Source organism: Pleurodeles waltl, chromosome 6, assembly GCF_031143425.1.
Source record: "Pleurodeles waltl isolate 20211129_DDA chromosome 6, aPleWal1.hap1.20221129, whole genome shotgun sequence".
Taxonomy (NCBI): domain Eukaryota; kingdom Metazoa; phylum Chordata; class Amphibia; order Caudata; family Salamandridae; genus Pleurodeles; species Pleurodeles waltl.
Window position 1 is genome coordinate 590685703 of NC_090445.1, and position 24053 is coordinate 590709755.

The 24053-nt window shown below is 48.1% G+C and overlaps 1 protein-coding gene across 1 annotated transcript in view; it reads left to right on the top strand.

The window, feature by feature from the left end:
* Positions 1–13637: 13637 nt before the first annotated feature.
* GRM4 (glutamate metabotropic receptor 4) overlaps positions 13638–24053 on the top strand; it is a 970099-nt gene continuing 959683 nt past the window's right edge. The window contains exon 1 of the mRNA XM_069238851.1: positions 13638–15774. The gene's annotated coding sequence lies outside the window, so the exon portion shown is untranslated. The remainder of the gene's footprint in view (positions 15775–24053) is intronic.

The window sequence follows — 24053 nt, forward strand, 5'->3', positions numbered from 1 at the left end:
TAGACCGGGACCAGCCTTATGCAAATCAGTCTTGGCCCTTCACCAAAGTTAAACAGTTCAGAGCAAACTGGCAGGCCACATCCTTTCCTTAGAGGAAACTAAGCAAACCAGAAATATTTCAGCTTGTCGAGCATCATCAGTGCTGTGCAAATTGAGCCTTAAAGACTAAAGTTTATTATCATCTGGACATATCTATTGAAATTAGGAACTCTCTCTGAGAACATGAAAAAAAAAATGATAGAGGGAATTCTTGATTTAATGTCAATGAATTATTCAAAGGCACATTTCAGTACAGATTTTTGCGTAACGTGTCTGTATAAACAGGGACCAGCTATGAGCAAATCACTCTTGACACCAAACCAAAAAAAGACCGTTAAGACAGAAACCTAAAGTCATGCCCCTTCTGCACAGAAACAGAGGCTACATGCTATCATGATATCTGCAGTTAGCCTAAATAACTAAGTTTCATGATCAAAAAGATGAATTTCTTGGAGCACTCTGGTTTCCGTTTAGATTGTCTCTTGGTATCGTATTCACATCGTGTTGCTGGAATTTTGTTCATTAAGTGAGATGCTATCCTCGTACCTTGCAACCCATTCAATATTTCTAACTCTGATAAAAGGTCCATTCATAAATGTGTTTAATATGGAGAAGGTGATCTGGAGGTGGGTGTTGCAGATTTTGGATAGGTAGTATCAGTTCGGGAAGTGAAGGTTCACGGTCACATTCCGCTCTTAAAGTGGTACCCGAGATCCAGTCGCGGCTCGGTCCTATTTAAAGGGGCGGGGCGGGGTGGGTGCGGTGCCCAGGGAGAAGGTGGGGAGCGGGGGGAGTACATTTAATAATAAAAAATAAAAAAACATAAAGAAAAATACGTACCTCCTCCGTTGCCACCGCTCCTCTGTTCCTCGTCGCTCCTGGTAGACACTGGCTCCCAGCCTGCCCTGCGGCCAATCCTGACACTGCTCAGAGCAGTGGCAAGATTGGCTGGGAGCACACAGCCAGGGTGCTCCCAGGCAGACTGGGAGCCTGTGCAGGCTCTCTCCATCGGGCTGGAGAAAGCCTACTGTGCATGTGTGTTTGGCCGTACCGAGATTGCCGGCCAAACACACATGCACTCGGAGGGGAGTACTCTGTGCACTCCCCTCTGTGGCTGTCATCCCCAACGCCCCACGCCTTTCACCACAAAATGATAATGAACCTAGCTTCTTATCCCTTCATGGTGAAAGTGTTGCAGCTTCTGCTGCTGGCAGTGGGGCAACGTTCCTCCGCCCTAATAGAGAAGCCGCCCCTGCCGAGATCACATACCGGGGAACTGGAAGGAAAGAGTTAATGGGAAAAGAAAAGTGAAATAAGAAGGCATTTCTGGTAAGGACCTGATCTCAGACTTTCTCAACCTGATCATTAAGCAGTGAGTGGACAAGTAGTAAGGAATACTAAAGAGACAGTCTATTATTTGTGTTTGGAGAAAGTCGATATGAGAGGATTTAGAGACAAAGATTTGTTGTAAACCTTTTAACGTTACACACCCTTTTAATAAGCCTATAAATTCACACACTAAGACAACAAGTGTCTTGTTCCAGTTATTGATTGGGAGATCGCCCTCATCACCAGTCCCAAACTAAAAAAAACATTTAGGGTGAGATACTGCTAATAAAATGATCCCTGGTCTGCATAAGTGAGGAGGATATATAGATGCCAGAAGTGAGAGCCAAGAAAGCAAGTATATTAAATAGGATTAATGCATGGCAAAACTCCAAAACAAAGAAACTGCGGCTACCTTGCCATGCCATGCCCTCACTAGTGCACGCGAATCCCCAAAAGATCAGGTGTTTTTAATTCTACTGTCAGCAGGTTAAAGAGATACTTGATACCCACACCGGGGGGGGGGGGGAATCGGGGAGGGGTAGGGGGAGAACAGAGACTCGTGATGGAAACCGAATGGAAGGAAACAGATGCAAAATTGTGCAATTTTGGAAAAAACAATTGTGTGGAGCTAGGTCCTAAGTGCTGAGCAACGTTTTTGCTGTTAATCATAATTTACTTCATAAGTAGTGTTTGCCCTATACCTATTTGCATGTGCTCCTATTAAGGACTATCTTGAAATGTCAAGTAGGGGTGAGCTATGATAATTTGCAGTGACAAGGCCGCTGTCTTGTTGGATCAGTAAGGCATTCTGCACCTCAGAGCATCGGAGAAGCAGCCATAATCATCCTTATGGCAGCCTCAGTCCTGAGGCTAATCTAGGTAAGGCCAAAATCTAGAGGAGGCATACTATGTAAATTCATGGACAGCAGGAAAATATGGGTCAGTCAGCACTACTGGCTCTTGTTGTCAAGTGGTCTGTGACATCACAGGAATCATTCAGAGTACATCCACCCAAAGAGGATGATGCTCCTCGAAGGGGACAGACTTCATTGGGCAATGCCTGGAGATTGGCTTTTACGACTGGCAGGTACCTTTTGAGAGCGAGATTGGCATATGTAACAGTGTAGCAGAGGCTCTTTTTCTGTGCATTGAGGGATAGGGGAAATTGTTCTTCTGAGTCACTCCCTCATCATCATGGGGTGTATCTCATGCTGCACACAAAGTAGCTAGAAGGTTGCTTGCCAAGGACTGGATGGCCCTGGGACTATGGTGGGAAGATGTGGGCCTCAATTAGAGTTTGGTGGATCTCTGTTTATTAGTGGTACTGCCTTCCTGCGACACTTGTGGGTCTATCACGCCACTCAGAGTCAGGGAAAGGGTGAGGCTAACACTGTCTTAGCCTCCACTGGCTCCATATGTGTGAACATTTGACTTGGTGGCCCACCTACCAAAGGGTTTCCATGTCACAGTGACGGACGTCCTGCCCTAGTGAGGACAAGATGACTGTCACTCATTTTTCTTACCTGTGCTCACCAAGCAAGGCATGGTGGACATAAGCAGGAAGAAAAGAAAAAGTCTCCCTGATGAAAGAGAAAACCCTCTGTGTGTTAGACCATTTTTTGTTATAGAAAACGAACTCATACTTTGGGATTCTGTTCTCTCTAAACAAAAAAAAGTCTGCATATTGGTGGTGCCCATTCAGCCAATATTCAATGCTGTAAAGGGACCCTCTGCTGCTGCGAATCCTTTCACCAGTCAAATATCCCTACCTGGTACGTTGGGAACTGTCAATAGGTTGGACTTTCCCCTGTTAGGAGGGCGAATGACGTGTCAGACTCCTCCCGGTTGGGCCATTGCCGTAGCTAAAAAGGGCCCATAGACGGCGTTTTCTCATCCCTGGGTGCCACTATTTAAAGCCAGACTGCCTGGACAGTAGATCATCAGAGACTGTGGGAATTTCTGATTACTCTCTGCTTTCCAGGGAGGATCCAAGAAAACACTTTATCCATCTTACCTATGGAGTAAAAGGCTATGATCATGGAAGGAATTCCCTAATTCAAACTGCTGTATTGCTTTCTCTTTCACCCTTATCCACTTTACTTACCTACCTTGTGGTTTACAATCTGCCCATTCCATCATTGCTCCCCTCAACCCTTGACTACCATTTCTCACGGAGCAAGGGTTCTGGTTGCTGCACCATAACCATGAATAAATCTGTAGCCTTCTGTACCTTCTCCATGCCGCTGTAAGGGTCTGAAGCCCTATATCCTTGCCCAGCTTACAGGGTGCCACAACCTTCATTAAGAAGTTAAAGTATAACACCGGTATTGCCGTCAAAATAATGCTGAAGGTCCGGTGATATATTTTTCTTCAAAACAAATGTAAAAGTTAGAAAAAAAGTTGTGAGCTGTAAAAAAAACTATTGACAAACTATAGTAATTAAAAAGCTGTAGGAAGAACAATAGTTCAGCTATCTGCTGACCATTTCTGGGATTGTTTGCTTTGGTGGAGCATCTCAGTTGTCAAGGTGACTGACCACATAAGAAGTGATCACTAGGGTCTAATGCTTCACGCTCTTGGAAGTTACCCTTAAGTTGATACAGGGAGTTAGGCTGGCTTCTATCCCAAAGTCAGTGCCCATGGGATGGAGAGAAATAATAAATCAAAGCACAGAGGAACCTGTAGACCAAGTTGATACCTGGGTAATTTGTGCTATCCAACAACAATGTCTCAACAGGTATCAATCAGAAATTTCAATTCAAGAGAGTTAATAAATGAAGAACAGAATAGAGGATCACCAAGCAAATGACTGCAATTGTATTCACAAAATCAAGAAATACAACATATAGCAGCATCAACATTTGTCCAAATCAAGTGCCGTGAATAAAAGAAGATGAATGCATAGTGCTTGTGAACAAGTGCCTGTGAACGCCCCATGTGAAACACACAAGGGGAAAACAGCATATGGGCAATACATTTAAGAGTTTAGTATTTGAATTCAATGCAACAAACGGATTATAGATTTCATGCAAAAAAATCATTGATTCAATCCCAATTGTTGAAGGTCATCATCAGGACATAATTGCACATGACAGTCTAGTGCTGCCAAAAGATTAGAGGAAGAAACAGAAGAAAAAATAAAAAAGAGGGAACATCCCAGGTGTATAAATGTTTATTGGCCAATGTGGATAGCTTACACTTGTGAGGTTTGTTTTCTTTGTGGGCTTTTAAATTTAACAGTACTATCCGGGTTGATTAGTCAGATTGCTCATGATTGTGATCTCCTTCCAATTCATTGGTATAGAAAGTTTCAATTCAGCAGCTCTGTATTTTCAATTTTCTATCAGCAACCACATCATCTCTGGGTATTAAATGGATGTCACATCTAGTGATGGCAGTGAGCTCATCAATAACCAGATAGATAATCATGCGCATGGTTTCCCAGGCAATGGTGATTCACTAGTAACTAACTTTTCCCTTCAAGAACATATTGTGGTCTACCTACTAATTGCACTCTGTATTAGGAATGGATACAAAGGGGCAGTCGGAAAGTGAAGGGATACGTCATATTTACAGCAATACAACACATCCCAGTACTTTTTGCAGCGCTGGTGCACAATTGTCAGCCTGGTGCCAATGCAGGCACCCTTGCGCCATGGTGCAAGGGTGCCTGTGTTGCAGGGAGGATTGTTTAGATATAGGAAGAGACACCTTCGTGCACATAAACAATTAATGGCGTTTTCCTCTTTCTATGTGTGCTGCACACATAGAAAGTGGAAAAAAGAGAAATAAAGTTATTTCTCCCTGTTGCACCACTTTTATGCCACGCCTGGGGTGGCATAGGAATCTGATGCATTCCCAGCCTTGTAAATCTGGGAATACGTCAGATTCCATGGGTGTTGCATGGAAACACCCACAACAACACCCATGGAATGCTCCTTTCACGCAGAGTAATTCGTGAAAGGGGGACATATTTACAAGGCCATGAAAAGCTGTGTGCTTGTAAACATGGGCCGGCACACTGCACCAATGGAGCGTCCAAAAAAATAATGCTTCCTTGGCACTAGTGACTTGTAAATATGCCCAAAGTCTTTCAGAGCAGTTGCTTTTTACCCTAACAGATGGGCACTGTACACATACTGTTGGGTACTCCTGGGTATACAGATTAACACCGGGGGTCATCATCCCAAACCCTGAGAAACAGCATGACAGCCTGGGGTGGTAAACTATCTGCTTCTCCCCATCTTTGAAGATAAGACTGGAAGTTATTGCAGCCACAGCATTTCTGAGACACTTGTAGTTTCCTTTACTTTGGACCTTGAGTTGAAAGTGACAGAATCATGCACCACAGTGACAAACCAACTTAGGGGGTGATTCCAACATTGGCGGGCGGCGGAGGCCGCCCGCCAATGTTCCCCCGACAAAATACCGCTCCGCGGTCACAAGACCGCTGAGGGTATTTTGAGATTTGCCCTGGGCTGGCGGGCGGCCGCCAAAAGGCCGCCCGCCAGCCCAGGGCAAATCTACCTTCCCACAAGGACGCCGGCTCCGAATGGAGCCGGCGTAGTGGGAAGGTGCGACGGGTGCAGTTGCACCCGTCGCGTATTTCAGTGTCTGCTTTGCAGACACTGAAATACTTTGTGGGGCCCTCTTACGGGGGCCCCTGCAGTGCCCATGCCATTGGCATGGGCACAGCAGGGGCCCCCAGGGGCCCCGCGGCACCCCCTACCGCCATCCTGTTCCTGGCGGGAGACCCGCCAGGAACAGGATGGCGGTAGGGGGTGTCAGAATCCCCATGGCGGCGGAGCGCGCTCCGCCGCCATGGAGGATTCTCCCGAGCAGCGGAAAGTCGGCGGGAGACCGCCGACTTTCCGTTTCTGACCGCGGCTGAACCGCCGCGGTCAGAATGCTCGACGGAGCACCGCCAGCCTGTTGGCGGTGCTCCCGTGCTCGGTGACCCTGGCGGTCACTGACCGCCAGGGTCAGAATGACCCCCTTAGTATCTTATGGTAACGGTGTCTAATTTATATGTCCTGACTCCTCGGTGTGGGGCAGGGGGCAAACCATTGGCTCAGTCTTAGTCTTGGGGAGGAGGGGTGTGCGTGTGTGTGTGTGTGTGTGTTTTGCCCCCCTTTGGTGTGGCTACTCAAAGTGAACTGCTTTCTGTTTGTGACATCCACAAAACCCTGATTACATCTTCATTGGCTGTGCATCCAGAATCTCCTCTGCAAAATAGCAAGATTTCATATCTGACTATATGTCACTACCTCTTTATCTTCAACCAATTTCTCATATTCTTTCTGGCACCATGCATCGATGCCTCTCGCTTCCCATGCAGATTTTTAGACTTATCTTTAGCGTTGCTATGGTACAGTCAGAGATCTGCCATCCCTTGTCACTAGGTCCTCTTTCATACTTGCAAACTTACGATTTCGAATGCATCCAGCTCAGTCGGTCAATTATGTTCAATTAAAATCATTACGAACAAACCGAAAAAATAGGATTTTATTTTAACAAACTGATGATATTCACACTTTAAAAGTAATATGTGTAATTTGTCAGAAATGAAAAAATAAAACCAGAGGCCACTAGGATGTTTCTGAAACTCCAGTTGTCCCAAGTTTCTAGATCCCACTGACACTCTAAATTCAGTCTGAGTGTGGTCCTCATTCAGCCATTGGTCAGCCGGACTACTGTAATTCGTGGAGAGTGGGCCACAGCCATAATTTGCTTTGACCTACTAATCCAGCGCAGGGGCAGATTCTGTGTGTAAGATCTTCTTTATACATTGTACATAATCTACACTGATCATTCTTGCCAAAGGCATGCCGACAGGCCTTCCTACATTTTCGGATGATAATCATCAGGAAATCGATGCAGATCCTTTCTTGTCTAGTTCTAGTGGTTAAAGGAGACAAGAGAAATGAATGTGAAACTGCTGTCATATTTTTATACATGATCTTTTTGGGTTTTTTTTGGTAGTAAATAATGTAAGTCTTCAATATGTGATTGGGATCTCATTCACACCCTGCAGTACACTTTGCAAAGTCAGTATATCTCTGCTGTCTTTCCTTTTATGGTCAGCTGTGCAGTAAATCAGGATGTGTCAAAGTAGTCCTTCCAAACATTAATCTGATCTGAGTTAGCCATGCCCATTTCCCCACACTGCGGCCTTGATCTGCTCTGATTTGCAAACCGGAAACTAGAACACCATTTCAAGTACTGGCCCTTCAAATGGTGTGTTTGCTCCAGAAGCTCAAATTCTGATCTAATTTGGGCTTGTGTAACAGCTTTTGGGAGTTTAAAAAGCTGATGAAATATCCTGCACTAAATCATGCCTATCCAGTTGAAAAGTAATTAAGTTATTGCTGGTACGAGTTTAGGGGAGAACGATTTGAAGAAGAGTTCAATTGTTGGAGTGGGCAGCTCATGGTATAAAAACGATTTAACGTAGTCAGTGTTACCGCCTTGTTCTTTAAATGTGCTGTTTAGCATTCACGATTGTCTCTTTACTCCATCCACCTGCCCAGATATTTATAGAAGGGGGTTACTCATTCCAGCTCCTTTACCACATCAATTGGCCAGCCCCCTTCTCCTCTTCACTCAATGTATCTCACGTGCGGGTTCAAAGAAAGTCAGTAATGGTACAACATCAAGGGCCAGATGTAGGAAAATCCGATTTTGCGACTTGCAAATTGCGAGTCTGACCGACTCGCAATTTCCAAATCGCAAAATCGGATGCAGGATGGTGTCCCTGACACCATCTGCGAATTATAAGGGGGTCGCAAAGACCCACCTCATTAATATTAATGAGGTGAGTCGCAATTTGCGACCCCCTTGCGATTCGCAGCGCTCACAGGGATGGTGGCCTGCTGGAGACAGCAGACCACCATGTCTGTGACTGCTTTTTAAATAAAGCATTTTTTTTTTTTTGTATTGCAGCCCGTTTTCCTTAAAGGAAAACGAGTTGTAATACACTCGAAAAAATGAAACGTTTTTGTTTCATTTTTTCAGAGCCATTCACAAAGGAGAAGGGGTCCCATGGGGACCGCTTCCCTTTTGCGAATGGGTTAGCACCCATTTGAAATGGGTGCTAACTGCGAATTGCTTTGCGACCGCGTTTGCGGTCACAAAGCAATTCTTCATCGCGATGCGACTCGCATATACGAAGGGGAACACCCCTTCCTATTTGCGAGTCGCATTCCCATTTTGCGAGTCGGTAACCAGGTTACCAACTCGCAAAATGGGAATGAGCATCACGATGTGCATTTTGCATGGCGCAAACAGCGAAATTCACTGTTTGCACCATGCAAAACGCTTCCTACATCTGGCCCCAAGGCCCATGGATTAGTCCCCTAGTAAATACTTGTAGCTGTGTGGGTGACCGTGCACTGCTATAGATACAGGGACCGAGGAAGCCGTCAGGGCTTCCATCTTTAAACTTTCTACATCATTTGCATGGACCCAATACTCCCTACTCTCCTTGTCTTCCTCAGCTACCTGAGCTTTGTCAACACCCACCTCTGGCTGCATTATTATTAGAGTCACAGCCTTTGGCCTTTAGATGGTCCTAAAAGCAGAAAAGGGTTAAGTGTGTTAGGGTATTGAGCGTAGTAAGGACAACCTTTCCCCAGCTTGGGAAGACTGCCCTCTCTATACTGGCTGGTAAAAGTAAATTAGCTGAAGTCTTGTTACCCTCAGTTCCCTTTTTTACACTTCATCTACAGTCATTGCCCTCTGAGCAGCCTCATCAGTTTTTGATCCATCTTTAGTGCCTTAATGGCTTAAAATGAACTTTATTGGATGCTGCTATGTTTTTCCAAGGAATACATCCACGCTGCTATCTTCCAATGGCAGACGTTTTCCAGATCTTTGACATTTTAGGGATCACCCAGGAGTTCCAGAGGTGAGATGGCAGGAGATACCTACTAACAAGGATGTTCGGGCTCGGTCTACACTGAGAGTTGGGCCTCCAAGTCCTCTGGGTAGCTTAGTGGAGCACTCAAGTCTCAGCTCCTGGTAGGTGGTATGAAGAATAAGACAAATGCAAGTCCAGGAAACTGTTGCGATAAGACAAAGAGCCGGTCAAGCTTATTTAAGGGAAAAACCGTTTACAAAATCTTTAAATTGCAACTCTTTGCCAAGTATATTCAATAATGCTAATTATAATAATCCTAATCTATCATTTCAAGCCCTAACATTTCAAAGGTTGTAGCGACGTAAGCTTGTAGGTGAGGTTCTCTTTCCACAATTTCTGGGCACGTTGTGTTCAGTGAAGTAGCTTGGCTCATGTGAGTTTAGAAATCTATGTCTTCTGCCCCACTGGAAGTGATGGATGGGATCCATTACTTATATTCCAAGGGTATCTCCTCTAACTGCAGACTTGCATGACCAAAAATCAGGTGAAGAAAGGGACCCAGAAAGTGGCTGTTTTTACTTTCTGTGAGCTGAGGAGCTGATCAACAGACACAGGGACCAGTCCTTCATCCATGTACACTGGAATGTATAATGTGTGCAATAATCTGTCACGTTACACTGCAAGCACTCCTGTGCTCTTTGGACAGTTTGTCATAGTAGATCAAGCCCAGCACCATGCAGGAGGTTTCCGTATGAATTTAAAAATTAATACTAGTGTGGTAATTCATGTGCTACTCTACAGAGTGTGACTATGCAAGAATGGCAAGTAAATATTGTCGATCATTTATAACATAGGTTAGCTATCATGACAAGGAAGAAATATCTATATAGCTGTAAATAGTGTGTGTCTATACCAAATAAGAGCCACAGAGCCGTCTATAGGTATTCATAGAGATAAGGGGTGATTTTTAGCAGTCTTTATATTTTTGGAGAGTGAAGCCTTTGCACTCCATTTTTAAATCCAGTGATTGGCCAGAGCCCAGGATCCCTTTTTGTCTCACTCAGAGTATTAGGGGTCATCAAGGCATTGCTAGTCTATATGTGCATAAATATGTGTGCGTGAGTATTTGTGTGCATGTGTGCTTGCATGAGCATGTGCGTGCATTTGTGTGCGCATGAGTATGTGTGGGTGAGTATCTGTGTGCATGTGTGCTTGCATGAGCATGTGTGTTTGTGTGTGTGTGCGCATGAGTATGTGTAATTGAGTATCTGTGTACATGTGTACTTGCATGAGCATGTGGGTTTGTGTATGTGTGTGCATGAGTATGTGTGGTTGAGTATCTGTGTCCAAGCGTGTGCATGAGCATGTCTGCAATCAAGATTATGTGTGTGGGGGTGCGTATGTCTGCATGCTTGAGCATCTGGGTGTGTGAGCGCACATGAGAGGTGGCCTTTTCATTGGTGATATTAACACATTCTAGCTGAGTGTAAAATAGATAGAATCTAACCCGTCTCATTTGACTTGTCCTTTTTGCGTTCATAAAAAAGAAAGAAGAAAAAACGTATTTAAAAGGAAAAACAGGTATGAAGTTCTATAAAAAACAAGCAGCATTGCACCTTATACTATAGGCTATAAGAGGCTCAGTAAATCGTAACTAGGTCTAATTAAACAAATGTTGGATGCTGAAGAGAATCCAGTCGAGCTCCGTGATACCCCACTTTCATGGAATCTGTGAAACTCTGCAATCTGCAGACACTTTCCAACTGGGAAGAATTCTAAAGAATTCCTTAATTCTGTCCTGCTTCGATACACTGAAACAACTCACACTGGTTGTAAATAATGACCAAAATGCCTAGTAACACACCCTCTCCCCTGGCTCCAAACGTCTGCAGAACATGTTGTAATATTGTAGATTTCCAGTTAATTCTTCGCAATATTCCATGCCAATGGATGATTTAGAGTAATTAGACCCTGACACACGCAGGGGAGAGGAACCCAAAGAATCATTTTTGAAGAATAGAGTACAAACATCCACAATGACCGTAGGCCGAAGAATCAATCGTCTCTCTGGGTGTCAGACCATTCAGGACTTGCGGGCCTGAGCTCAGGATAACGATTTTGCATTTTCTGCTATTGGATTGATGCATTCTTTGTAAATAAACATTTCTCGACCCCGCAAGTGGTAATCAAGAGACGTGATGTTTACTGCATAGCTCACAGGTGAGAGAATGTTACACTGCGTTCCCACAGTGTTTACTACGATGTGAAATGACACGAGTGTGCTCGTGGCGAACTGAAAATTCGAGTAGAGTGTGATTTGATTTTCTGGCTGCCAGCGTGCGCCTGGAGGTGGAGATTTTCTATGAATAACGCCGAGTGTGAGGGGAAATATGCCACTTGAATTATGTTGATCCATGCCCTGGAGACAAGAAATACTGTACATTTTAGCAAAACGCGCGATGTTTCCTGAACTGCCCCTGACCTGCACTGAAGGCGAAGACATTACAAAGTGTTTGCTGAAAGATGAGCAGACTTCCGTCTCCCCAACCCTTCCCTCAATAAAAGCGGGAAGGTGTGATAAGTTCCTGACTCCAGACCAGCCCCTTCCAGAGTCAAGTGCAGCTCTGGCCATAGCTGGCCTGTGCAGGGTCACGTGCCTTGGCCAGGTCTCGCGGAGCCTGATCCCGGCTGTAGTATTCTCAAGCCTCTGCCATGACATCAAGGAGTGAGCCGGAGAGTTAATCGATAGCCCCCTCCCCTCACAGACTCGGCCCAGCGCCAGCAGCGAGCACATTATACTCTTGTCTGACAGCCCAGAATCGGCTATTAAGCACCAGCCCACGTCTGCGCCAGAGTTTGACCGTGGCAGGGTTCCAGCCCCTTTAGAGATCCCATTAGAGGGGACTACTGTCTCTGGGGAGGAAGTGGGTAGCCCCTAGGCCGCCCCCACCACAAATCCTGGAAGAGCATGAGGCCAGGGACACGTAAATAAGGGAGCTTAGCAACGCACATGACCCCTAAAAGCCTCACATTGACTGAAATCCATCAAGAGAGGCCTTCATTGCTGGGAGATCACAGACACTGACGCGGACGCTCAAAGGCTGATGAGTTTTGTGAGCATCACTGTCCACAAGGGACATTTCTTTTCTCACCCTAATGTAGCCCTCACCTCCACAAACAGGCAACAGCCCGCTCACACACACCTCTGACCCCTCAATCCCCACACACTTCAAGAGAAGGTACCAGCGCGGAACTCTCATCCCTGAAGAGTTGTGTCCCAAGATCTGCCCCATACTCCGGTAGTGAACCGTTTCCTGGACCTCTCCGCTTAACCCTCCATAGCGAACCGACCCTCCCTCCATACTGAGCTCACAAGCCACCAGACCCTCAGGACGCACATGCAACCACCCTCCATCGCATGTGTCTACACTCCTCTCCAGCAGCCTCTGCCGTGATCCGCCGCCCGCCCCACCATTGGCCCCCATACCATTCAAGCACCCAGAGGATGAAGGAGCTAGCTCAGCATCGTTTCTTCAAAAAATGTCTTACCGATAGACACTATACAAATAACTTTTGTCGGAAAAAAGCACTTCTGTCACTGACCCTCAAACCACCCTCGCCTCCAGGAAGAACCTTTCCCATCTCTGCCTCGGGCTGCCTGAGCTCCACACAGACCACCTCTATCCCCTCCTCTAATTGGTCCTGAACTACAGGTATGCCAGTGACCCCGAGACCCCTCCCATCTCCAGGGAGGTGTCCGCATCTCTGACGCCATTTCCACTTCCACTTTACGTTGAATCGATCACATCACTGACCCCCTGCGTTCCTTAACCCCCAGACAATCCTGCCAAGTTCCAACCCCACCGGCCTCCCCGCCAGCATCCCTGGTGCCAACACTCCTCTGACCCCCACCCCTCGGCCTCGTCTGGAGCTGACCCTTGTGGGCAGGCTGTGGCAGAGCTCGGCCCGTCCGCCAAGCTGCCATCTCTGCGAAGAGTCCGGGGGGTGTCCACTGCTTACAGAGGTCGGCTACACCCCGCTTTCCCCCGGCGAAAAACTTCTGGGGCTGCCCTCTCGCCGCTCCTTCTGCTGCTTAGCAGATGTTGCTAAAATTAATTTAGTTGAGCCTGAGCGCACCCAGACCTTCTTTCGCTCTCCCCGGCTCGGTGCTTCCCGCCCTCTCCCGCCCCCTCTCCTTGCAGCAGCGAAGGTGCGCCTGGCGGCAGGGGGTGCACGCTCCGTGGCTGGGGAAGGAGCGGCGGAGCCTGCACGCCCAGGAGAAGCTCTCGTCCTCGTTCGGCCCCCCCTTCAAGGAGCTCCCCCGACCGGATGCGTCAAGGAGCCCCTCTGAACAGCGCTCCTCCCCCCGCCCCCGCGCCTTCAAGCACATCTTGTGGGAAAACTGCATTTCAGAGACAGCCAGTGGAGCTCCCCGTGCAGCCTCCCTCTGCCTGCCTTCCTGCTCCACTCTGGCTGGATCTGGAGTGGATTTCTGCACCTTCTCTTTTCCCCAGCCCCTCCTCCACCAGCCCCTGCTCCTCTACTTCATCAGTCCTTGCATCCTCCCGTTGCAGCTCTTATTGCTTCTGTCTCTGCCCCCGCCCCCGGCTGAAGCCCACCTTCCGCAGCTCCCCCCACACACCATCCCGCCTCCTCCCCTGCTCCAGCCTCCCCGCTCTAACCACCTCTGTCCCGGCCCTTCCTGGCGCTGCTCCGTGTGAACGTCTCCTTCCTCTGCACTGGCTCCCCTGATCCAGCACCCCTCCTCTTCTAGCCTCATCCCGCTGCCAGGAGCCCCCCTCTCCCTTCACACACACAGCCCCCCTCCTCATTCCTTGGCTGAGCATCAATGAGCTCCTTCAGCCTCGGAGCGCGCGGGCTCCGCTGGTGACCTGCCTCCTAGCTGCTAAATCACTGCGACTCGGAGGACTTTGACAACGTTGCACCCTAATATATTCATCGCCTCTGCTGTGGTAGCCCGCGGACCATCGTGCGTACGTCCGGAGAAAGGGCGGCTTCTGCGGGACGGATATTGGACCAGTGCCCCGGGGCGGGCCACTCACCTGCTCCCGTAGGAGACAGGCTCATTCCTGCGCATGTGCGCGGCTGGAGGGCACCAGGGCAGCGGGCACAGCTCCAAGCGGAGGTAGACCTCCAGTACCTGGGTCTGGCTCCTTAAGTGACTGCAGGACAAGGCTGTAAGAGGAGCCCGCAAGGTCGGCATTGGGAGCGATTCTGGACAGCTCCCAGAGAAGACACCGGACTCAGAGCGCTGTTTGACTTCAGCACTAGTACTGCCCGGACAGCGCCGTGGGAAGGCAGAGTTCGGTTCACCTGCAGCGGAAACCATCCACCCAGCCTCTCCACCCCCTGTGACGGGCAGAGTCCAGGCTCGGAGAGGCGCCTTCTCATTTCAGCACTGGCGCAGGAGGGACAGCTGCCCGAGACACCTGGATTGCCCTCCTGCACCTGTAGGGTGTGCGTGGACGCGACTAGAAGACGTGCCCGTGTTACTGGCGCGCGGGGTACTCGCGCCAGATCCCTGAAGAGAGTTTGGCGTCTCTGCTCCCTGAGAGGGGAAACTTCACCCGCTCCCTAAGGCGCAAGTGTGGCTGTAACTGCTCCGTGCCCAGGGTCATCCGCCTCCTATACCTCTGGGGGCGCCTTTGGTGAGTACACCTGCTCAGAGGGTGAAGCTCTAGATTTTCCTGACGAGGTCATTGTGAAAAGAAATCCCGACCTCACGTACCTTCTCCTGGGGAAGGAAAGTCCCCGGCGCCTGTTTCTGCACCAGTGTTTCCTACGCCAGCCCCTCTGTTCCACCTCCTTGCCGGGACCACCCCTCGCCAACGGACTTGCTTCTGTAACGGTGTCTGTTGCTCCGCTTCTGCACCGGGGCCCCTCGCACCTGCTTCTGCATTCGTTTCCTGGGCACCTCATATTCCGCCAGGGTCTCCTACACTTGCTTCATCCCTAGGTCCTGTGCACCCGGTTTTGCTCCAGTGTCTCCTGCCCCTATTTCTGCACTTGGGCCCCCTTCATGTGATTCTGCATCATGATGTACTGAACCTGCGGCTGCGCCGGGATCCTCGCTACCTGCAGCTGACTGTGCACTAGGATCTTCCAAGTCTGCACTTCCAGCAGGTCTTCCAGTACCTCTTCTCTGGGGTCTCCTGGACCTGCTCTGCACCAGGGAGCCCTACACCTGTTTCTGCACCTGCTTGTGTCGGCGTCTTTGTGCTGCTGCGCAGGGGTCTCCTGCACCTGCCTGCGCACCAGGGTCACCCAGCGCCTCCTGCTCCCGTCCCTCCCCGCTCCCCCGCACCTTTGGTGAACGCACCAGGACATTCCAGCAGCAGGGCTGCGCGGACAGCTCCCGGGGACGCACACTCTGGGTTCGGACATCCTCACGCACCTGTAGGTTCCCCCCGCACTGCTTTGACGGAGGGGGCTTTGTCTGCAGTGAAAGGAGTGCTGGGTCTGCATCGAGACACCCCAACGTCCGGCTGGGTGGAAGACGCACATGTGCAGACTGCACCCTTGCGCAGGTAAATCTACGTTTCTTGGGTTATTCTGGGCAATACCAGCTCATATTATGTTTCCAGCAGGGAACGGTGTATTAGTAAAAATAGTACAACATTATTTGAAGGGCCTTCCGTGTAGCTGATCCCAATTCGCGTAGCCCGGTGGTAATATGACACTAGTCGGGCGCGATGGGGGTTACAGTAAAGGCGAGATCCATGCGCTGCAAACCACCAGAGACGGAGGTTATTTACGCGTCGTTGCCGGCAGCGGGGAAAGCCGGCGGCAGGAGGATGTGCGAAAGGGCCCCCTTCACAACGGCACCTTAAGCCGGGGCGCTCTCTGCCTCCCTGCCAGGGGTCTCGGGCAGGGCTGGGCTCCCACTCGCACACCGAGCCCCGCGCAGGAGGGCGCTGCTAATGGGCTGTAATAAAACACGAGCGGTGCGCCGAGGACGCCTGAGTTATGTCTCTCCATTCCACACCGCTGCCTGCAAGAATTATACGCTCATATCCCTGCGTACCCCGAGAAGAGGGGCGGGGGCAGGTCAGGCACACTGCCCTCCCAATAGTGCTGGGGAAGCATTTAAAGCCGTCATGACACGCTGGGGTCTGGAAAGAGCGACTGAGTCAGCTGTGGGATGGTCAAATTAATATAGATAATCCCAGCCCCCCTGCGGGCTTGCTGGTTGCTTTACAGCGCTTCGTGACGTGCCACGAGTCGGACACTTTCGCCTGCCTTGAGATCAGCGGCGAGCTAATGTCACGCGGTTTGCGTGAGTGTTCGACAATTTAAATGTTATTCCAATATTGGTAAAATAGATTTGAAATGCAGCATTTTATTTGTGTTTCACGTAATGGTCCCCGAAGCCACACGACTGTTTATAATGTTGGCTGAATTGCAGTCCAGTACTGGGAAATTGTTTCTGCTTGTTGACAAGAGCAAGTAGCGGGTGAGCAGCAAAGGAGGGTTATAGGGATGCGGTGACTATTTCTCCCCTCCCCCTACCATAGGAGACGGGTTCACCGAATTATAGGTAGGGATGGGCTTCAGGTCCCATGAACAGCTTAACTGAGGCCAGATGCCGTGTGTGGCTGCGCGATGCCATCACTCAAGTGCCCGATGACTCATGGCAACTCATGGCAAAGACCTGGGAGTGAATGTCAGACCGCCAACCCCTAAAACGGTGGATCAACCACTCATATATTTTTGTGTAACACAAATTAACTAGTGCCGGACATCCTTGAGTGTGGGGAGCAGGGAACATGACCTAAAAACAAATGAAAGCTGATAGGTGTCCATAATCATGCCACATGATAGCAGAGAGTAAGGCCCTAACTTTTTTAGGGGCAGGTCAGGCCAGGTTACCACCGTGAAAATGTCCTGCCCTCCTTGACTCGGACTCCTAACATAAATTATTGTTGGTGCTGTGACCTCTCAATTCCACATAAATTGATGGCTAAGTCCCTAAGGCAACTCAACCAGAAACCCAAAGGAATTGTACAGTTCAATGATTTCACCAGGGAGCTAGGGGATCGGGGTTGGCTGTTACACCCTCCTAAACATGTATTCTGTAGTAAATATTCGGGTACAAGTGCTTTCAGTCTGGTATGGTGAGGTGTCTGTCTGATTTCAGCCTGGATTCATACATGACCACACTGACCAAGACACACGCACAAACTCTCTGTCATGTCTGTTATGAAGACCTCAACACTTCAATTGCAAATCCATATTGATTTATAATGCATGAAACTTGTAACCATGAGGGGTTATCCAGGCGCTTGGGGTTGAGGCTGAGAGTCGGGTGGGTTAGTTCTGAAAGAGCCATGTCTTGAGCTTTTTCCTGAATTCAGGGAGGGTGGGTGTGGTTCGAAGGTGGGTGGGTAGTTTGTTCCAGTTATGGCTGCAATGTAGGAGAAGGCACAGCCTCTGCTTCCAGAACGCCAGATTCTTGGGACTTGGGTGAGGGTGAGGTGGGTTGAGCGAAGCTCTCTGGTGGGCTGGTGCAAGAAGAGTCTGTGGTTGATGAGGTTGGGTCCGATGTTGTGGAGGGCTTTGAAGACTATGGTAAGGGCCTTGAACTTGCATCTCTTGTGTGCGGGTAGCCAGTGAAGTTCCATGAGGTGGGTGGGGGTGATGTTGATTCTTCTGGGTAGGTCTAGGACAAGTCTAGCTGCTGAGTTCTATATGGTCTGGAGTCTGAGGAAAAGTTGAGTGGGGAGTTCCAGGTATAGGGCAGTGCCTTAATCCAGTCAAGTCTGCTGATGACTGTGGCCTGGCTTACTGCCTTTCTGGATTCGGCGGGGATCCATTTGAAAATCTTGCGGAGCATGCACAGTTGGTGGAAGCAGGATAATGCAACAACATTTATTTGTTTTCTGAAACAAGGTTCAGAATCCTAGGTTTCGGGCGTGTTACGATGGCGTCAGGGGTTGTCCGAAAACGGTGGGCCTAGATGAGTAATCCCGGGGGAGGGGTTGTTCCCAAAGATGATCACCTCACTTTTTTCTGTGTTGAGCTTGAGGCAGTGGTCTCGCATTCCAGTCTGCTACGTGTCACTTGGTTAGTTTCCAATTGTTTTTGTTTTTTAAGTACCCGTAGCAATCCACATTCCTCGCTTTTTCCTCTGCCCCTTAAGCCCCACATTGCCCTGCTTCTCATATAATGTATTTTAATAAAATCTGAAGCTCACCCCCTTGCCCCATTTCTTACTGACCAAGCTATGCCCCTGGATTTCACAGTGCGCCATTATCTGCACTGACTGTCCCAGTCATTCCTGCATTCCCATATCTCACAGGGAATCACACACATTTTAAGAGGGCTGTGCGAGGCCGCTGCTTCCTTGGCACCATGTATCTTTGACCCCAGATGAGGAAGATGAGTGAATGCTTTGAGATGAGTCCTCTTGCATGCACCCTTACACCCCTCTTCGTCTTCTCTGTACCACTCCCTGTCATTTCCGCTGTTGGTGGTGGTACGGCGATTCTTGCCGCCCCAGTATGGTTCTTCACCCATTTCCCATACTGTTCAAACTAATTTCCACACTATTGAATTGCGTTACTGCGTTGCCACAGCCTCGGATCCCAGGAGAACGAGGAAAGTACAGACGCATCACTCCCTACAACTCATAGGAACGAGCCCGGGTGGGTCTGGAAGAGAATGCGTTTTGGGGTTTTCCCTGACGGCGCTGTGACGCAGAATGGAAGTCGCACAAGAGGGTCTGATGAAGGACACGCTTGGAACGCTTGTTGGACCCCGTAATTTGCATTTCTAGTGGCTGCCGGGACCCTCCCCCAAGCCACTTCCAGCGTCGTTGCGCCAATCCCACGATTTGCTCCTCCCGAGGCCTGGCTGGCGCGCACGCCTGCGCGAGGACACTGTTTATTTTGGTTGTTCATCAGGATTTGTTGCTTTACGACGATCCCTTCGATGGCAATTACCGCTAATGGTTTTGATCTACAGCTCCCTGGCAGCCTGTGGGATTTCTCCCATCTTCCCAATCACGCTGGTTTTGCTAATCTTTCCTCAAATTAGTGAATTCCCCCATCTCCCTTGTACAACATGGCAGCTACAGATTTGAAAATTACTTCTTTGCTTTTGCTGATGGAGGAATGTTCTTTTTGATGGCGCAGTGATGCTCGCGCTCAAAAACAGGGTGCACAGCGCGTCTGAAGAGGAACAACGAGGGGGGACAAGCACACACAGGAAATAAGGCAGGAAATAAGGGGGCAAAAACACAGCTCCGCTTCCATTCTTAAATACAGAGGTGATGCACACGAGCCCACACAGAGACAGCACCACACAGGCAGAACAGCCTCGCAGAGCGGTCCATTTTAAGTACTGTGTCGCAGACGCACAAGAGCACCAAAATACACACTGTAAAATAAACACGTACTTTAAAACAATGAGCGTCCAAGGTGTCACGCACCAATTCCTACTCATTGTCCCTCGCTGTCTCAAAGGCAGACAAGAATCGCGCATGCCGTAAGATAGAAAGTCCTGAGCTGTGGAATGTTCACAGCCCCCGGTATTTTCATTTACCCCCAACTTTTATCTTCGGGACTCTGAACCTGACAGGGCAGTTGTCCTGAATACCAGACTCGACAAGTTACCAGTCTTTGATTGACCCCAGACTCGGCAGGATACCAGTTGTTGACTGATAGCAGAGTCGACAGGATACTTTTTCTTGATATCAGTTATGGATAACAGACTCAAATCAGTTTTCCAAACCGTCTAAATACCAGTCTCAACTCGTTACCAATTCTCCACAACAGGTGCAACATGATACTATCTCAACAGGGTACTGTCGATGTCAGTTCTCGATACCAGGCGTGACAGGATACCGGTTCTGGGTAGTCGACTCAAAATTAAACTGTCAGTGTCACTTCTCGGTACCAGATGCAGCAGGATACCAGTTCTGGATACTAGGCTCGACAGGATGCTGTCGATACCAACTCTCAGTACCAGACGTGACAGTATACCAGTTTTGATATTATGTCGGCAGGATGCTCTTGATACCATTTCTCAATGGTAGACGCAACAGGCTACTATCTCGAAAGCATACAGTCGGTGTCAGTTCTCGATACCAAATGTACCAGGATACCAGTTTTGGATACTGGATGCGAAAGGACACTGTTGGTGTCAATTCTCAATACCAGACGCAACAGAATACCAGTTCTGGATACTAGACTCAACAGGATACTGTCAATACCAGTCCTCAATGGCGACAGGATACCAGTTCAGATACTATCTCAGCCGGATACTGTTGATACCAGTTCTCAAAAGCAGATTCAATAGAATACCAGTTTACTTCAGGATACTGTCTATACTAGTTCTCAATAAAAAGACATGACAGGATACCAGTTCTGGATGCAACTAAGGAAACAGTAGGCTTCTGCTGGTCTACCAGCAGTTTTGTGGTGACTCAACCTTTCCTAGCTATCTACCTGCTAGATACCTCGTTTCCCTGCCTCGGACCTTTATTCTTCATGATGGCAGCAAGGTGATTGCTCATATGAAGAGATCCTTCCATCATCTCATGTTTGTAAGTGCAGTGCTTCCAGCTAGGTGTGTGTATTTTGTGAGCCAGGTTAGACCTATTTCTATATTTCAGCATCCTGGATGCAAGATCCTCTGTTTTCTTAGGGACTATCCAGAGATCACTCCTACCAGCCTCTGCATGGCTGCCACCTGAATTAGGCACTTCGAGAACACCCCAATAAAAACACAGGAAACATGGCACAGTTTACAAGGAGATGCTGGAGTTCCCATCCCATATGCTTGTAGCCTGACCTTCCCCACACAAGACAGCAAGACCACCTAGGTTTCCCCTGTCTATTAGTGTTTGTATGCATATACAAATGTGTGTGACCTTATTGTATAAAACGAATTACAAAGCATTGGAACCCTGTACATGAAGGGGTTGCAATTAGGGGTGGGCAATAAACTCATCTCCGCTGGTGGAGTTTGTGGTGTTTTGGCCATCCAGACACCACCGACTGCTGCGTGGCAGAGTTTTTTCTTGAGCGCAGGTCGCCAATGGTAAGTTGGTGAGTGCAATTGAGAATTAGCATCCCCAAGTTCGATTTTTGGTCTATAGGAAGGCTTCCAGTGAGATTTTTTCAAAGTGGGAGGTCGCGGGCAGTTGCAACTGTTCGTTTTGAAAAAAGGTGCTGCTTAAGTAGAAAATCTACTTGAGTGTCAATAAAACTAACTCGGGCAGCAGTACCTTCTGGCCCCCCACATGATGCATTTCTGATTATTTTTCAGTGTGGTACAAGCTCTTTGCAGTAAAAATCAGTGCAACGTACTGATTTTCACCGCTTGCGGAACTCCACAGAGTCTCATAGAATTTTTATGTAACTTCACATAATTCTGCTGAGTAAAAATCCATGAGTTCCTCCCACCCTTAGTTGCAATGTGTACCACAGAAGGAGAGCGAGGATACAGCTGCAGGCAACAGTGTTAGCATATAGAGTTAATGGGCGCAAAGCTCAATAACAAGAAGGGGTTGTTAATGTGGAGAAAGGTGCAGCTGTGGCTTGTACGCAGCTTGAAGGATGGTAATGGGAGTTCATAGGATGAGCTGGCATCTTCACGATTACACTGTGATTAGGTGTTCTTCAACCCTTTACAGAAGAGGAGAGGCGATGGAGCTTGTTGAGGATGACATTCCAGACCCTCGAAGCATGGCTGGAGAATGCCTGGCATCTTACCTTCTGGCATTTTCTGATTGTAGCCTCTGTGTTGCACTTGCTTTGCTGAGGCATTGACTTTAGTTATTAGGAACTGCTAGATGTGGAATTGACTGCCATGTAAAACACGCAGCAGCAGAGATGTTTTAATGAAGGGGTAAAGTGGGCTCTCGCCCAGGGCCCCAGCCTTTCAGTGGGCTCCCTTAAAGAGTCAGCTGTGTTCTGCAGAGAGGCTCACCCTGATGACCTTGAATAATTCTTAACCAAATTGTTTTAAATACCACTTCCTTAAATTTATTTTTAATGTGGGTGATGTATGATAGTCTTTTACAGATATTTTGCAGAGAAATGTTGTGTTTGTTTCATGCAACATCCATTAAAAAAGTTTGTAGATCAAAACAGGACCTCACATATGAGAAATGGGAGGGTGTAACAGAGATTATTTGCAGTAGTTTTAGTGAGCTTCTACTGTTTTACAATATTGAAATCAGTAGTTACTATCTTTAAATATGGTAGAATTTGGAGAAGTGTGCCTGTGCACTGTCAGTGACCTGGCCGAAGAGGGCATGAAAAAGCTGAAATGGCATTAAAAGTTCAAAATATGTGTGGCCCAGGGCCCCTAAAATCCTTAAGATGTTGCTGCACAGCAGGTCATGCATGTGATAGGGCAGGAGTGAGAGCTGGTGCAGTTCTTGAGAGGATCAGTGTAATCCTGATGTACTTACGAAGGCCTTTTATGAGGCATGCTGCTGAAGGGAGGATGCTGTACAGTGGAGTCAAGCGGATCTCAGGCATGCCGGCCAGGAAAGCATTACCTCCATCCAGATGGGAAAGGATCAAAGACTGGATGGTAGTTTTAAAGTCTGCTTCCAGTGGGAAAAGTTTTGCTGTGCAGACAAGGCCCTTGGTGCCGGACAGTTTTTGTTTATTGTGCAATATGAATACACACATCTTCTGGCCAAGTATTTGAGTCACTTTTGGAGATGCAATATTTAATGAACAGTGCCTTCAATCAGTGAGTCTTGGGGAATGACTATGAGAAATGGATGTATGCAAGAAAAGCCCCAGCTAAAGACAAAGCCACAAACTGCTGTAAGTACTTGAGTTCTGCATCAGTCCTAACAGCAGGGAGCAGCATTGAGATGGCTACAAGATTGCTGTGGACCTCCCATAGTGGCACCAAGTTGCAGTATGGCCTCGTAAAACACAAGACCATGGCTGTTAGTAGCTTACGGTGCCCCTTCTTGGTTTCCGTAGTTGAGTTATCCGCTTCCAGAGTGAGTCTCAGACATGGAACAAGGTGGTGACTCTAATTGTGCGCCACAGAATCATGAGATGCCTGTTGGTTTGGGGTACACATGCTCATCCTTTCTCAAGTGAATAACTTTACCTGTCTAGTTGAATGAATAAACGTTTTGGGGTGCAGTATTGACTAGGGCACTTGGGGTGAAGCTCCCCAGCAGCCACAACATGTTCTCCTAGAGAGATTGCGCAGCAAACCTCTGCATTTCTGAGCCTCACCAGGGATGTATGTGATTTTGGGGAAGAATGGTTTACCTTCGATGTTGCCTGCACTGGCCATAGACAGTCTGTGGTTCTAAAGACTTGAAAGTGGGGTGTCCCCGTACACTAGTGGTTAACAAATCAACGTGGATTTTTCAGTCAGGTAAATTTGATCCACCTCTTTTTAAGAAACCTACATGGAACCAGACCTTTCACATATGGCAGCCTTGCACCCCATCTGCAGCATTTCCCATAATGCCTGTGTGTCTCCAGTGTCCAGCAGTTCCTACTGGTGCGGAAGAGGCCTGACTAAGGTACCCTTCACTATTGGATGTAAGGTCCTTAACAGTGTTTCTTTCATAGAGCAAGGGTGAAAATGAAAAACACAGCCCTGAAGTTCCCATCCCAGCATTAGAAAAATCCACTGTGATCTCATTAAATAAAGTAACACTGGGTTCTAATCTAACACCTTTTGTACATTAATTTCTGTGTGAAAAAATGCACTTGGGTGTACATGCACTTAGCCTGTGTATCTAAGTACATTCGTTCACATGGCCAGTTTCATGGAATTGTCATGTGATCAAATGTATGACCAGGGAGTTTGTGGG